Consider the following 15,121-nt stretch of genomic DNA (forward strand, 5'->3'; position numbering starts at 1 on the left):
AAATTCTAGAGAGAGCACCTGAGTCTGCTCACCCTTGCATAGCCCATTTTACAGCCACTATCCAAGGCCTAGAAAAGGAACAATATTTACCCAAGGCCAACAGCTGGCGGGAGGAAGACCAGCAAATTGAACTGAAGACTCTGGTGGCCAGCTGGGCTGGGGGCCCTCCTTCTCCCCAGTGGCTTCCAGCAGCACAGAGACCTTCTCAGCAGCTCCCTTACTCCACTCTGCCCTCCACGGTGTCTTTCCAAGCCTTGTTGTCTATCTGGCTTCACTTTCTCCTGCCTCCACCTTCAAGCTGCCCCATTCTTCACCCACTCCTTTCCCTCCATCCCCACCTGGTGCACTTGGCTCTGATGCATTTCTCTCAGGGCTGCAGCAGTGGCACAGCCTCTGTTTGTACGACTCCCACCTCTGCTTACTAGAATTTATACCGTTGTGTCCTGTCTACCCTTCTAGCCTGGAAGCCAGACTGCTCGTCCTGCCTCCAGCCCCATGGCCTCTGACCTCTGCACACAGCAGGCACTGTGGAGTGATACAGCCACCAACCAACCAGCAGGGCACCTGGGCCTGCACAGGCTGAGTGGCTGACACAGGTGGGAGTGGAGGAGCCCCCCATCCTGGAGGAAAAGCGGCTGTGTTTCTGGAAACAGGAAATTAGCAATCATCCTCGTATTCGTAATAGTTGCAATCATAGTAAAAATGTCGGTTTCTTCCCACTCACTATGTGCAGGGACCGTACTAAGTACTTTGCCTACATCATCTTGCTTCAGTTAAACCTTTGAATACCTCTGTGCTTGATGTGATCATTGTGCCTCCATTTCTTCAGATAAAAAGATTCACAGCAGTTACATTTGCTGGAGATCACTCATGGGTGGTGGAGCCAGGATTCAAATGCAAATCTGTTTGGCTCCAACCCCCCTGCTTTACTCCCTATATTTAATCACTATACTGATGACCCCCTCTACGATCCATGCACAACCAAAGTCCCCCTCCCGATGCTGCTGCAGAAGAGCCGCTCAGCCCCAGATGACTTCTCCAGGAGGAAATGGGTCCCAACCACCTCACAGCCACCTGCCAGGACTCCCGGACCCAGTCGGCTCATAAAACTTTTGCCACAGGCTCTCATGTGCAATTAGTAAAATCTAAAGTAATTCAGCCTTTCTGGGAGCAATTTGGCAAAAGCCAGAAAAATAAAAAATATCACACTCTTTGATGCAGCCATTCCTCTTCCAGAAAGTAAACACTCTTGGATACAGGGCTCATGCACAGGGATATTCATTGCAGATAACCTATGGCCACAATGATGCCCCTGTGGGCTGGGTGGCGAGGCGGCAGCAGTTAAAATGAGTGAGGCAGACTTATACGATCCGATGAGGGACGATCTCCAGGACATATGGTGAGCAGAAAACAGCAAGCTGCAGAGCACTATGTGAGGTGTGTATATAAAACGCCCAAAACAAATCCAAGTGATATATGTATGTAAATAAATGCCAAGAAAATGGACTGCGATGATACATACTCAACTATAAACAGTAGTTACCCCAGGGAGAGAATAAGTCTAGAAGCGGGGAGGTAAAGTAGAATTTTCGCTGTTCACTCTGTGTACTGGCAATTTTTCTTTCCTAACGAGAATGTGTTCATGATTCACCATGTGATTATAAAACAAAGCCAAACCTGGGCTCAGGCAGCCCTCAGTGGAGGCAAGACCCTGGAGGCAGCAAGCAGTGAGGATGGATTTCTTAGAGGAGATGGTCCTAAGGTCAGCCTGAGCCCTCGGAGACCCCCCCGGGTAACAGCAGGGAAACGTCACCTGTTTCCACTCAAGGCAGCTGCCTGATACCCCTTGGCAGTTGGTAGCACTCCCTGGCTAACGAGTCTATTGACATTATGACCTTTGGCTTGTCCAAATGAGTCTCATGGAAATTATGAGTCCCATTTGGTGGATGAAGGGACTCAGAATCACAGGCAGTAGGGCAGAACCATTGGGAATTTGGGGGGAAAGGAAGTGGTTCTCAGGAACAATTGGGGGTCCCTGTGAGGGGGGAGGGGACAGACACATGTGGGAAGGAGGTCTGGATTTGGGAAGAGTGTCTTTCAGCTGTTAGAGGTGAAGTAAGTCCTGGGGGACACACGGCAGAAGGGCCTTTTCACTGTGATCTGGTCAAAGTGTCCCTTTGTCCCACCCAAAGAGAGTCCTATGCCTGGGAGCAGCCAGACCAGGTTTGAATCAGCCTCTTATCAGCACTGCTGGCCTGGGCCAGTCACTTCCCTTTCATTAAAAGAGAAAATTATAGAAACACCTCACAGGATGTCATAAGCTTGCAATAGGCAATATTGGTGAAGCATTCTTATGGCACCTGATGTCTAAGCGCTTGATAAATGGCACCATTAGTTATTCCTGGGTCAGTTGCAGCTAACACTTGCACAGGGGAGGTTGCTCTTTAAATGACTTTGAATCAGGGTTGGTGCCCATAGCACAGTGGTTAAGCCCCAGCTGCATACACTGAGGGTGGTGGATTTGAACCCGACCTGGGCCAGCTAAACAACTGCAACCAAAAAATAGCTGGGCATTGTGGCAGGCACCTATCGTCCCAGCTACTTGGGAGGCTGAGGCAAGAGAATCGCTTAAGCCCAACATTTTGAGGTTGCTGTGAGCTGTGATGCCACAGCATCCTACCAAGGGCAACATAGTAAGACTGTCTCAAAAAAAAAAAAAAAAGACTTTGAATCAAATTCTAGACATGCTATTTTCTTTTCTAATTCGCCTAAAACAACAGAAGAATTTCCCCTTCATTTCCAAGAACAAGTTCCCAGCCCCTATTTGAAGACCTTGCGGTTGGATGTGCCTCAGCGTTCAGAACCTCAGGGACTGAGATGTGGCACATAGAAACACATCCATCCCCTAGGTCAGGGGCAGCACTCCATGATCACACATAGTATTATTTTTGCAGGGAAACATAGAATATTCACACCAAAGGGGATAAATATAAATGCAATAGTCTCCTCTAGTTCAGCTCAGGTGGTTGTTGCCAAATGAGTTGCAAAAAGCATTAATTCTCAGCACTTTGGGAGTTTTGAAATTGTGACTTAGAGATGACAGGTCTCTTTGGAAAGCCCCTTAAACCTTCAGACTATTTTCCCCGCCCAAAAGTACCTTTGCTGGACTGCAGCAACTCCAAGAAGAAGGCATTTAATCACCATTTTACTGATGAGGCTCAGAGAAGTGACAGGACTTGCCTGAAGTCACATAGCCAGGGCAGGCCAGGTCAGTACTGGGCTCTGGGATGCTTAAGTTTTGGGGGAAGCCACTGAGAAACAGATATCAGAGGCAGGTGGAAGGGTGGCCCCTCTGCCCCTTGCTCTACTCCCCAACATGCTCCCAGGCAGCCCATTTGAACCCGTTGGCCAGAGTGCCAGCAGCCACCAGAGCATGGCTGGTCCGGCTGTGCTTCTGTGCACGTAGCGCCAGACCTGGGCTCAGAGGTCTCCCTCTCCATCTGCAAGTTCCCAGGGACCACAGTAATGAAGCTGTAACAGAGAAGAGTTTTCACCCTACCCATGTGTTTTCACTTCAGCTGTACAACCAAGATATTTCCTGGCATCTGGGTTCAATTGCAGACGGACGGGAGTGCTAGTGGTGGTGGAGGAGGGGGAAGTGGACAAAAAGCAAAGGGTGAGGCTTCCCAGTCCTGCTGCGGAGGTGCCTGGAGCTATGGCATGAACTCTACCTGTCCAGTCACTGCAGACAAGACCAGGAGAAAACAGCTTGGCTAAGCCAGATGCTGTGGGTAACTGGGGTGGGCGAGTGGTGGAAATAAATAATTGAGTACACGGAGACAGGGTGAGTTCAGTGGACCAAACTGGTCTGTGCGGAGTGGCTGTCTAGGGGAGGGGTGATTTTTTTCAGCAGGAGCAGCTGGATCCTGACCTGAGTGTCCTGAGCAGACGGAAGCCTCCCTGGAGTGAACCTTACCCTCGGTTGTTATGCCTCAGGAAGGTTCTGTGTGGGTCTCTCTGGGGGTGGGAAACTCCAGCAGCCTCAGACAGACACTGTGTTTAGATTAGAAGCCCTGGAGCTCCCCAGGGGGCAGGTGAGCCTGTGCCCTGCATCTGCCCTCTCCCCAGCATGGGAGCGGTGGCAGTGTGGGCTGCCCGCTGGCTCCACAGGCTCTTGGGGTCCAGCCAGCTCCTTCTAGGACGACATGTCTGTCTTGCTTTTCTGTGTAAACTGTGAGCTAGTGACACTGGGCTGAGGTCCTTACTTAGCTCAGGGACAACCTGCCCTTGGCATCCTGGTGTGGCCTTCTCGGGGCCACAGACCAGTGCTCTGCTGGGCAGGGGCAGACTGCTGGGTAGGAGCAGACACAGGTTAGCTAAATGCACAGGCTCCGAGTTACGCAGGCCTGAGTTCCTGTCCTAATTAAATCATAAACTGCTGTGGGAGCTTGAAGTCACCCATTCACGTTTCCTGTCTCCAGAATGGAAGCGGCATAGCGTCTGCTCAGAGGCTTGAGGGAGTCCAACAGCTAATTTACAGTGGGTCCTCTATAAATAGTAGCTATTATCAGAGAAACCAAAGCCAACAGAGGTTCTGGAAATCAACAGTGCACCCCTCTCACCCTGCAGATGAGTCTCCTTGAGACAGAGGAAGCAGACCTTGTCAGCAGCAGAACAGGACGAGGTCCAGGCCTTCTGCCCAGGCCCGTGCTCCTCCGGTCATCATCCGGTTTTCGTCTGTCCCTGAAAGGCTTGGGTTTCACCATCCCACAAAGTAGCAGTTACCTGCCACTAAGTGAAAACAAGCAAGCAGACAGATAGCAAGTCTGTCTGGAAAAGCGCCACCATTTTTGAAAAAAAGAGAGAGAGATGTATAGACAGATATTCGATATGTCTGTGTATACTAAGTGCAATGTCTGGAAGGAAATAAGCACAGTTCAAAGAAAGTGAATACTTCGGTTTTAGTTCGTATTCTTTCGTCATGGTGGATCTTTTCCCCTGCTTGTGCCAGCTTTATACGAGAGATAGACAGACAAAGGGATAAGTAGATAGACAGAATGCAAACATTTAGAAAGCAATCAGGGAGTTAGTCACAGAACGCCTGAGTTGCCAGCCTGGCCCAGGGGCTGCCAGGGCAGGTGTGGGCGTTGGCTTCAGGCAGACCTTCATTCAGGACAACTAGGATGAGAGAGAAAGGAAAGGAAGGCAACCTGCTATTCTGACCCCCGGAGGGAGCAGCAAAGGCTTTTGGCCCAGCCTTTCTCCTCTGGAGAAAGAAAGCCCATCTTTACTGCCCTGGGCCCCCAGGACAGGGTGAACTGGTACTGAGTCTCTGGTCACTAGCCTGTCGGGTGTATTTGCAGGGCTGAATTAACCAGGCCACTTCTATAGGTTTGGGGAGGCATAGTCAGACCTGGAGAACTTTAGCAAGGGATCCATGTTCCCTTTGTTATCCTGCTTTTGACTTGCAATCCTCAACACATGATGTGGCTCATCTCTCTTGGGGAAGGATGGGGTATGTGTGTGTAAACAGGTTATTGAGTGCTGAGAATGGAATCATTTCAGTGTCAGCAAGACATGCCTCAGAGAAATGTGTAATTAGATGTCTAGGACCCAGGCCCAGGACACAGATTCTGAGGCATCAGCTAAGCCAGCCCCAAGAAGCCATTGATGTTACCATGCTCATAGTTGAATGCTTTCTTTGGTTGGAATCTCACCCCTATCTGAGGTGGCCCATTCTGTGCTGATTCCATCATGGTCTTCCGCTCCCTTAGAAATGATTCTCCTTAGCTAGGAAAGAACAAGTGAGTCCAAGGACCTGGACATCACCAGGAACGCTAGACTTTCAACATGGTGCAATTTGCCAATAACCCAAGAGAAAAAGGCCAGGCCACCCAGTGGTGTGACTTAGAGGTCCTATGAAGCCCTCTGCTCAAAGGTGCAATCCAAGGGATTGTCACGGGATCTGTTCTTTCCCCCAAATGGAAAGGGTCCCTAGTTTGTGGATTATCTTTTTATTTTCTTTGGTTGTCTTTTGAAAAATATGACTCCTTTATCAAGTCACAATTTATGTATCATGCAATTCGCTCACTTAAAATGTACAATTCAGTGGTGTTTAATATACTCTCAGAGTTACAGAATCATCGCTACAAGGCCTTTAGAATATTTTCATCACCTTAAAAAGAAACCCCATACCCCTGAGCAATCATTCTCCATTTTCCTGCACCCCATAGGCCCTTGCCCCCTGGCCCTGGAAACCACTAGTTTACCTTCTGTACCTATAGCTTTTCCAATTATGGACCTTTTATATAAATGGAATCACATAGTATATGGTCTTTCACAACTGACTTCTTTTACATAGCAAGATGTCTTCAAAGTTCATACACGTTGTAGCAGGTATCAATACCTCATCCTCTCTACTGCTAAATAATGTTCTATTGTAGGGCTATGTCTCGTTTTTTATCCATTCATCCTTTGATGGACATTTGGGTTGCTTCCACTTTTAGGCTATTATGAATAATGCTGCTATGCACATTTACGTACAAGTTTTGTGTGAACATATGTTTTCATTCTTCTTGGGTATATCCTTAGGAATAGAATTGCCGAATCATCTGGTAACTCCATCACATGGTAACCTTTTGAGGAATTGCCAGACTGTTTCCAAAATTGGCAGCATTACTTCACAGACTCAAGGGCCATTTACAAGCAAGTTACAATTTCTTTATATCCTGGCTAATACTTGTTACTATCTACCTTTTTTATTACGGCCATCCTGGTAGATGTGGAGTGGTAACATATTGGGATTTTGATTTGCATTTCTTTGGTGACTAGTGGTATTTAACATCTTTTCATGTGCTTTTTGACTATTAGTATAGCTTTTTTGGAGCAATGTCTATTCAGATCTTTTAATTTGGGGGGTTTAAATTGTTGAGTTGTACTTGTTATTTTTATAGTCTATATACAATAGACTATATAGACTATAGTCTATGTACCTTACCAGATACATGATTGTGAACAATTTTCCCCATTTTGATGATGTTCTTTGAAGCACAAAAGTTTTAAATTTTGATAAAGTCTGATTTATCTTTTTTTTCTTTTGTTCCTTATACTTTTGGAATCATATCTAAGAAATTACCTAATCTAAGGCCACAAAGATTTACACTTACATTTTCTTCTAACAGTTTCTAGTTTTAGTTCTTTAGATCTTTGATTCATTAAGTTAATTTTTGCATCTCATGTGAGCTGGGGTTCAAACTTTATTCATTTGCCACATAGACACACAGTTGTCCTGTGTTTTGATGAACAGACATTCTTAGTTTTAATATATTTGATGTAACCCTTCTTTTATATTAAAATTAGTACTTTGGGGGTCTTGTTTTAAAAATCCTTTCACACTCTCCAAGATCAGAAAAGATATTCTCTTACATTTGCATTTTAAAATGCAAAGTTTAATTTTTGACATTTAAGTTTTTAAGCCATTTTGAGTAGTCTTGCTTATGGTGTGAGGTAGGGATTATGTTATGCTCCTTTCCCACCCATGGATACACAATAATTCCTGAACCATTTAGGGAAAACACCAAACTTTCCCCACTAGTCTGCCTGTGTCATATATCAGAAAGGGTCTTGGATACAGGTTCAAACCCTGACTTTCTCACTCTAGTCATGTGACTGTCAGCAAGTCTTTAAACCTCTCTGAGCCTCAGCCTTTTCCTCCTGTGGATAGAAGCAATAAGTTCTGCATGTCTACGTCCATGGGTTATTTGAAACTTAAAGTCATTGAGAAGGTGTAAAAAGCAAAACACGTGATGGTGATGACAAAAATGACAATGGTGACAAAGAGCAGTCAGGTATGAACGTTTCTATTATCAGCACTCACAGGGAATTACTGTTTGAGTTAGCTTCTAGTGAACTGGAAGAACCCAGGGGATTACACATAGTAAGGGAGGATCTGCAGGTATATCTAAGAATATACATGTAGGGCTGGGTGTGGTGGCTCACACCTGTAATCCCAGCACTCTGGGAGGATGAGGTGGGTGGGTTGCCTGAGCTCAGGAGACCAGTCTGAGCAAGAGAGAGACCCTATCTCTACTAAAAAATAGAAAAACAAGTCAGGTATCATAGAAAAACTAGCTGGGCATTGTGGTGGGCACCTGTAGTCCCAGCTACTCAAGAGGCTGAGGCAAGAAGATCACTTGAGCCTGGGATTTTGAGGTTGCTGTGAGCTATGACTGTCTCAATATATATATATATGTGTGTGTGTGTGTGTGTGTGTGTGTGTGTGTTATCATGAGCAAAACCTAGGTTGGGATGGGGAGTCCTGGTGAATCAGGGACAGACAAGAGGGTCCTGGAGCCTAGGATGGGACCACCGGAGTGGGCAAGAAGATTCATCTTGAAACTTTAGGTAAGCCATAGATAGGCTAAGAGTCTAGACCAGCTCCGCTAAAACTGGGAGGAGGGCACAGACTGACTGGGCACCTCTCCCACTCTCCAAGGGCCATATGCAAGCCAAATGGGTAGGACTGCCCTGGACTCTCTTCTGCTCTTGAATTATGACTTGTCGATCCAGACTGTCCCACTCTGCGGTATGGGGAGGTTATCCTCAAGCCATGCTCTCCCACCAGCCTGGGAGCTTCCTGAGAGCAGGAAGCACAAAGTCACAAACATAGTAAGAGAAATAAATGGCTGATATGTGAAAGAAAGAAAGAAAGAATAAATGAGGAACTGGGTCTAAGCCACAGGCAGAGGAATCTGCCGAGTCCACCTTACTGGGCTTCAGCGCTTTGCTTTTCCTGTAACGGGAGTTGTCTCCAGGATTTCTCCTGCCCTTTCCACGCACGGCCTTGTTCCTAAGGCCTTGGCATCCCTCCTCCCCCCACTCTCTCTTCTGGAATCACTCTTTCTTTCTCCTGCTCTCTGAAATGGTCTTCTCCCCTGCCCCCCATCTTTCTAAGCCACAGTTTCGGACTCCCTCCTGTTTCCAGAAGCTTACAGCTTCCCCAGAATCTCCCTCACCCTCCCTCCTGGAATTCCTCCGAACTGACCTGTTATTAGTTACCTGTGTGCTCAGTGGTGGGTTTGGCCATGAGCCAGATCCTTAAATCGTGTTCTTTTTGGTGATAACGGCAGTGGGGAGAGTGCATTTGCCCTTTGACCTTTCCTGCACAGGGAGAAGAAAGGCCTAAAAACCTTCCTCAGATCCTCACCTGAACTTTTCTCTTGTGATGCATTGAGACCCCGGAGATCTTCTCAGAACATTGTGTCCAGAAAAAAATCTCAGCAGCCCCCAGGAGGGTCCAACATTCCACACAAGGAAAACAATTTCCATCCTCATGAGCCACAAACCCAGTGTGCCAACCACACACGACACAGGCCCGAACCAAGGGACACCCAGCCCAGGATATGCCCCTGCCTTGGCCTCGAGGAAATGGGGTGGAGGGAAGCAGAGAAGATGGAGGAGACTGGGCTGGTGTAGCCAGGCGGACACAGCAGGAGAAAGGAAGAAACACATTATGGTCCAAACTCACAAATTCCCAAAACGTGCCGAAGCTGCCTGTCTTCACTCTGTCTTTCACTTCTGCACTAGACCAGTCCTGAAGTGCAGACTTCCCCCCCCCCCCCCATTACAATACAACCTGGAGGAGCCTCCTTTTCCTCCTGGAGCCTGGTCTGCTGGGCGCTGCAAAGTTCTTTTCCATGGGCCACCCCTGCCTGCTGTGGCTTTCTGTTTATAGATGTACCCCCAAGATGTAGAGACACAAACTAACAGAAACATGCTTTTGTTTTATGTTCATCTACAGACTAGTTTCAAATGCAAAACTTAGAGGTATACTCTACCTTCTAGAACATTCCTTGGGCCCTTCTTTCTGATTCTTCCCTGCAGCCACACATTTCGTCCCTCCCCCTTCACCTGTGCCCCCTTTGGAACCACATTGACTGTTGACTTGGCACCTGAACCTGACTTTGCCTGGAGGAACTTGGATCACATTTATTACGACAACAGCTACCAGTGTGTCCTAAATGCAGCCCATGCGGCCAAGAAATGCAGGGATGTCTGAGGCTGTAGGAAATTGGAGAGAGAGGTTTACGAGCCTAGTGTTCTGCTCAATTAAGCTGTCACTGGGTGTTTTGAAACTATGGGCCAAACACAAACACACACTTGTAATCACTGTGTTTGTGCCTGGAAACTTACTTCGAATATTATCATTATTACATTGGAAAATATGTTATCTTTAAATATACAATTTAACTTTTTTTAAAATGTCATTTCATTACATTTTGGAGTGAAAACTTTCTCTCCAGAAGAACTCATCTCTAATTTAACAATTAAAGTCAATGAAAGATTAGATTTCAATATGCAGAAACTAATTTCCAAGTTGCTTTCCCTCCCTCTCTGCTGAGGTCTATTGCCATCTTTCCCCCGTCCCCTAAGTTCTCTAGGCCCCCTGGTATTTGGGGCCACTTCCAGTTGCTTCCTATCCTTCTCACAGACATCCATGAAATCCTGAGCTTGACCTTTGAGAGAATAATGGTTTGGGGAGGACCTCAGAGTTCACAACATTTAAAGTGCAGCCATTTTCCCCAAACACAGACTCCTGGGAGCCTGGAGTTACCCATTTGGAGCTGGGAGAACCCTGGAAGCTCATTCGCCTCTAAATAGGTAATCTACTTTCCAGAATAGCCATCCCTCTGTTTGTTTGTTGTAGTTTTTGTAGATGCAGAAACTCATGGGTACCTGTTCTAGCGTTTAGGGGTGAGACGTCTCTCTCTCTCCTGCAGTCTCGCCAGCATTAACCTCCTGACTAGGGCCGCCAGATTCAGTGAAAACAAAAACAAAATAAGAGTACACTAGTTGAATTTGAATTTCAGGTAAGCAGCAAAACACAATATTTGAGATATACTAAAAAATAATTTTGTTGTTTATGTGAAATTCAGATAGAGTTGGGCAGCCTGATTTTATCTGGCAATGCTGTGCCTGACTATATCTCAAGCTGATGTTGCCCACAGATTGTGGGAGCACGACCTGTGCCCATCTTGGGACTGACTGCCCACTGTAACTTGAGAGGCCCTTCCTACTGTCCCACGGGAGAGGTGGTGTTTAGGGTACCACCCCCCAGGCGGGAGCATAGTCCGCACTGGGGTCAGTGGTTGAGTTCAGCATGAAAGACCATCACAACTGATTGCCACCACCTGTCAGGAGGGCTGAGCGAGGGTGCCCCCACCAACCAGGCAGTCCCAGCAGCCAGAGCAGACATGAGGCCCTTTTACCTGCAGTGGGAAGGAGATGTCACACAGAAGGTGCTGACAGGTCTTGGAAGGCCACAGCAGAGGCTGCCAGTTTGGGGCCAGGCAGGATGGGATGGGGGGAGGGGGGAGGAAGCAGGGGGGAGGGGCAGGACCAAAGCAGAGCACAGACTGGGGCAGCTTGGGGAGAGGGAGGGATTCCCACGGCTGAGTATAGATACTGCAGGGCTGAGATGGTCAAAGTGGCCTGCAGCCCGGGTGGGCTTCCCAGAGAAGGTGTGGGATCAACTGTGGTGGAATGAGGCAGTGCTGGGTGGGTTGGAGCCCCACACTAAGGAAATCAGTGTCCAAACCCACAATAGCCAGCCAAGGTCCTCTTCCCTTCCAGTCTGTCTAGCACAGGTTCCTGGGAGAGGTGAGGGTGGACCTTTCCCAGCCACAGATTACAGACCAGAGGAGGTGCTGAGAGTGGAGGGCACCTCCCAGGAAAGGCAGGAAGTGCGAGGGGGAGACGTACTTCTTGTTTGTTTGTTTACCTCTTCGTATGTTTTGGTCATGGGATTAATCAGGATTCCCAGCTGCCAGTGGAAGAAATTCAAGTCAAGATGGCTTAAACCATAAGGGGAATTCACAGGTTTTGAGAGTCTGGAAAGGCTGGGAGTAGAGTTTGCTTTAGGTCTATCTTGAGAGCCCCAAGCCCTGTCAGCAGGACTCCTCGCAGCACTCTCCCGTCTCCCAGGTCCCTCTCTCAGTGTGTTGGCTCTTCAAGTGAAGGCCCCCTGTGGCCGCAGGCTCTTCCCCAGCCCAGCAGCAGTGCTGGCAGCTGTCCCAGGCCTCAGTCTTGTCAATCTGATTTGTTTTGAGTGATCATTAGAGAAGCATCTCTAGGCCAAGAGGGTAAAACATGATGATTTGCCAAGTGGGTGACTCAAAGGTCAAATGGATGTCATCAGCAGCAAGGAAGAGGGCTAAGGGAAGGATGTTGACCAGGTGAAAACAGTTGATGTCCAAGATAGTGAACTTGCACATCGAAGCTGGTTTCATACCGCCCTTGCCGTGAGGAGCACTGGGTGGGGAATATCCTCTTATTTTAAAGAAAAGGAAACTGAGGCTCAGAAAGCTTATGATTCATCTAATACCTTGGGCTGAGGTGGAGGCACAATGCAGTAAGAACTCAGGTTTCCCAGTCTTGGGATGCAGTAAGAAAGCCAGTCTAATCAGATGCCTTCCCAGCAGAAGCACAGGACCTGATTCCTGTTCTCCAGGGACTTCACCAGCCTGTGCCCCGCCATACTCAGCCACTCTAAGAAGCCTGAAAGAGTTAATTCAGAGTGAGCAGAGTATGCAGGAGAAGACTTAAAAAGAGGGAGCTGCAGGCCTCAGGGAGAAATGAGGTGACTGTGGCTGGGTGTTTATAATCCAGTATTTATCAGGACTAGCAAAAGGAGAGAGCCCGCCTACCTGGGGCGCAAGGGGCAGGGCTGGATAAACAAGCAACTCCAACGTGACAATGAGTAAGAGGGGCTTCTATAGCCCCTGCACTCTAAGAAGGACCCAGGAGACCTGGCGCTGACCAAGGAAGCAGTGTGAAGCTACTGAAGGCCTCCGGCACCCGGCACCCAAGGCTCTGTCCCTAGGTGACTGCGTGATGCTGTGCAACACTCTCCTGGGCTGTGATCCTCCCGGCTATAAAATGAAGCATGCAGGCCAAATTGGTGGCTGACTTGCCCTTCACTCCCCTCCCTCCCTCCCTCCCTCCCCCCTCCTCCCTCCCTCCCTCTCTTCTTTCTTTTTCTTTCCCTTCCCTTGCCTTCCCTTCCTTTCCCTTTCCCTTTTCCCTTTTTCGTTTTCCCTTCCCTTCCCTTTCCTCCCTTCCCTTCCCTTCCCGTTGCAATCCAGTGTAAGAAAAACCTTTGCCGCTGACTCAAAAACCAAACCAAAAAATTTCTCAGAACACTATTGACCCTTACAAGCTGTACACTCTGGTATTTTCTAGTTTACTTATTTCATTTACTGTAAAGTTAGTTTTTAATCCATCCCCTTCTGGAAATTCCTACCAGACTAGGTAATTTCCAAGGACTTTTATAGACGCCAAATCCTTCTGGTGGGACTTTCAGCTTGGCATAGCCATTAGGTGTTTGGGGGCAGACAGAGGAAGACAGACAGAGGTGGGCTTTGGAGGAAGGGAGGCCACCCTCTGTGCTGTGTGAATGTGGGCCTTTCCCTTCCCTGGACCTTCAACTTCCCAACCTCTAAGACAGGGATAATGGGAAGTGCAAGGCTGGACTGTGGCACAGGCTGCTCTGTACTCTGCCTGGCATGGACCTGCCACACCCAGGTGGACCCAGGGTCACCAAGTGCCCCAGGGAGCTCCATCAGGGCTCCAGTGAAGCGAGCCCCCTGTCAATCCTGGCCACCCTTCATGCCCTGCAATGCTTTATCAGTGGTTTTCAGGATACCAGCTGTATTTGTGGGTATTTTGACAGGTGGTTCAATCAGAGACTGCAATATCTGTTTGAAGAACAGGGGAGGACTCCGGAGGGAGGCCTAAGAGTTTATAAGGAAAAACTGGTGGACTGCCTTTCTGTCTGTCAAAGACAGTCCTGCCACGTGCAGCCTTAAGCCATCAGCTCCCAATTTTCATTTTCTGAGTGGAGCCCAGGGTCACTCAGGCAATTACTTGCCTCCACTTCATCTCTCTACCCCCAGTCAAACTTTTTGGAGTACCAGGTCATTGCTTCTGCAGCACTGGGCTTGGTTGGATTGGGCCAAATTTGGAGATGCTGAAGTCAATAACAAATAGGATTCTTATTTTATTTTTTTACAAATAGGATTTTTAAACTGACTTTTAATTACACAGCAATACATGAATATAGTCTCCCTTTTAAAAATTAGAGAATTGTGGGTAAAACCAAAGGCACTTTGCCACACCCAAGCCCATTCTCCACTCTCACCTCCATCACCCACTTCTGCAAGAACCTCTGCGTGTGTTTGGTATAAGAATGAGTGATGCTGTATACACAGGTATGTTTTCTTTCCTACACAAATTGCAATTGCAGTAGACACAGTCCATTACCCAATAGCCAGGGAGGGGCACCCCCTTCTTCCCTGTTAATACACCAGAACTGATATTCAAGTAGCAGGTGGACTCTCTTACTATCAAGCAAAGCAGGTCCCTCCACTAACCTGAGAATGAATCTCGATTGCGCTAAGTGATTTTTTTTTACAATCTTCCCCTTTTAACAGAATGGTCCAAAGGTTGGTTGCTGACCCAGTCTTTGCTAATGAGATGTAAGAAAATTTCTGCTGGGGGAGAGCTTCCCTTACTAAAGAAAAAGAAAGTTTTGTGAAGAGAAAATCTTGTCACTTTCTATTTCTTTCTGCACTGGATATGACTATGATGTCTGGTGCTGAAGTAGCCATTTCATGACCATGAGACAACAAGCAAAAGAGAAAGGCCAAGGGACGTACTGAGGTGAGTAATGAGCCACTGACCAAACTCCATCCATTGCTACTTCTACACTCCTTGTTATGGGAGAAAAATTAACTTTTAAGCTTGGGTTGGTGGGTAGGTCATGTTTTGGGTTACTTAAAGCACAAAGGAATCTCTACTCAGGATTATACTATGTACGTATATATAGTTGCCCCAATCCCTAAGGGATACATTCCAAGAGCCCTAATGGATATCAGAAACTGCAGATACCTCCAAATCTTACATATACTATGGTTTTTCCTATACATATTCCTATGATAAAGTTTAATTTATAATGAGACATATTAAGAGATTAATAACTAACATTAAAATAGAACAATTATAACAACATACTACAATGTAGTTCCTCTGTCTCTCTCAAAATATCTTATTGTACTGAAGTCAC

This window comes from Otolemur garnettii, unplaced genomic scaffold (assembly GCF_000181295.1).
Source record: "Otolemur garnettii isolate 467f Iridium unplaced genomic scaffold, OtoGar3 scaffold00008, whole genome shotgun sequence".
Classification (NCBI taxonomy): Eukaryota; Metazoa; Chordata; class Mammalia; order Primates; family Galagidae; genus Otolemur; species Otolemur garnettii.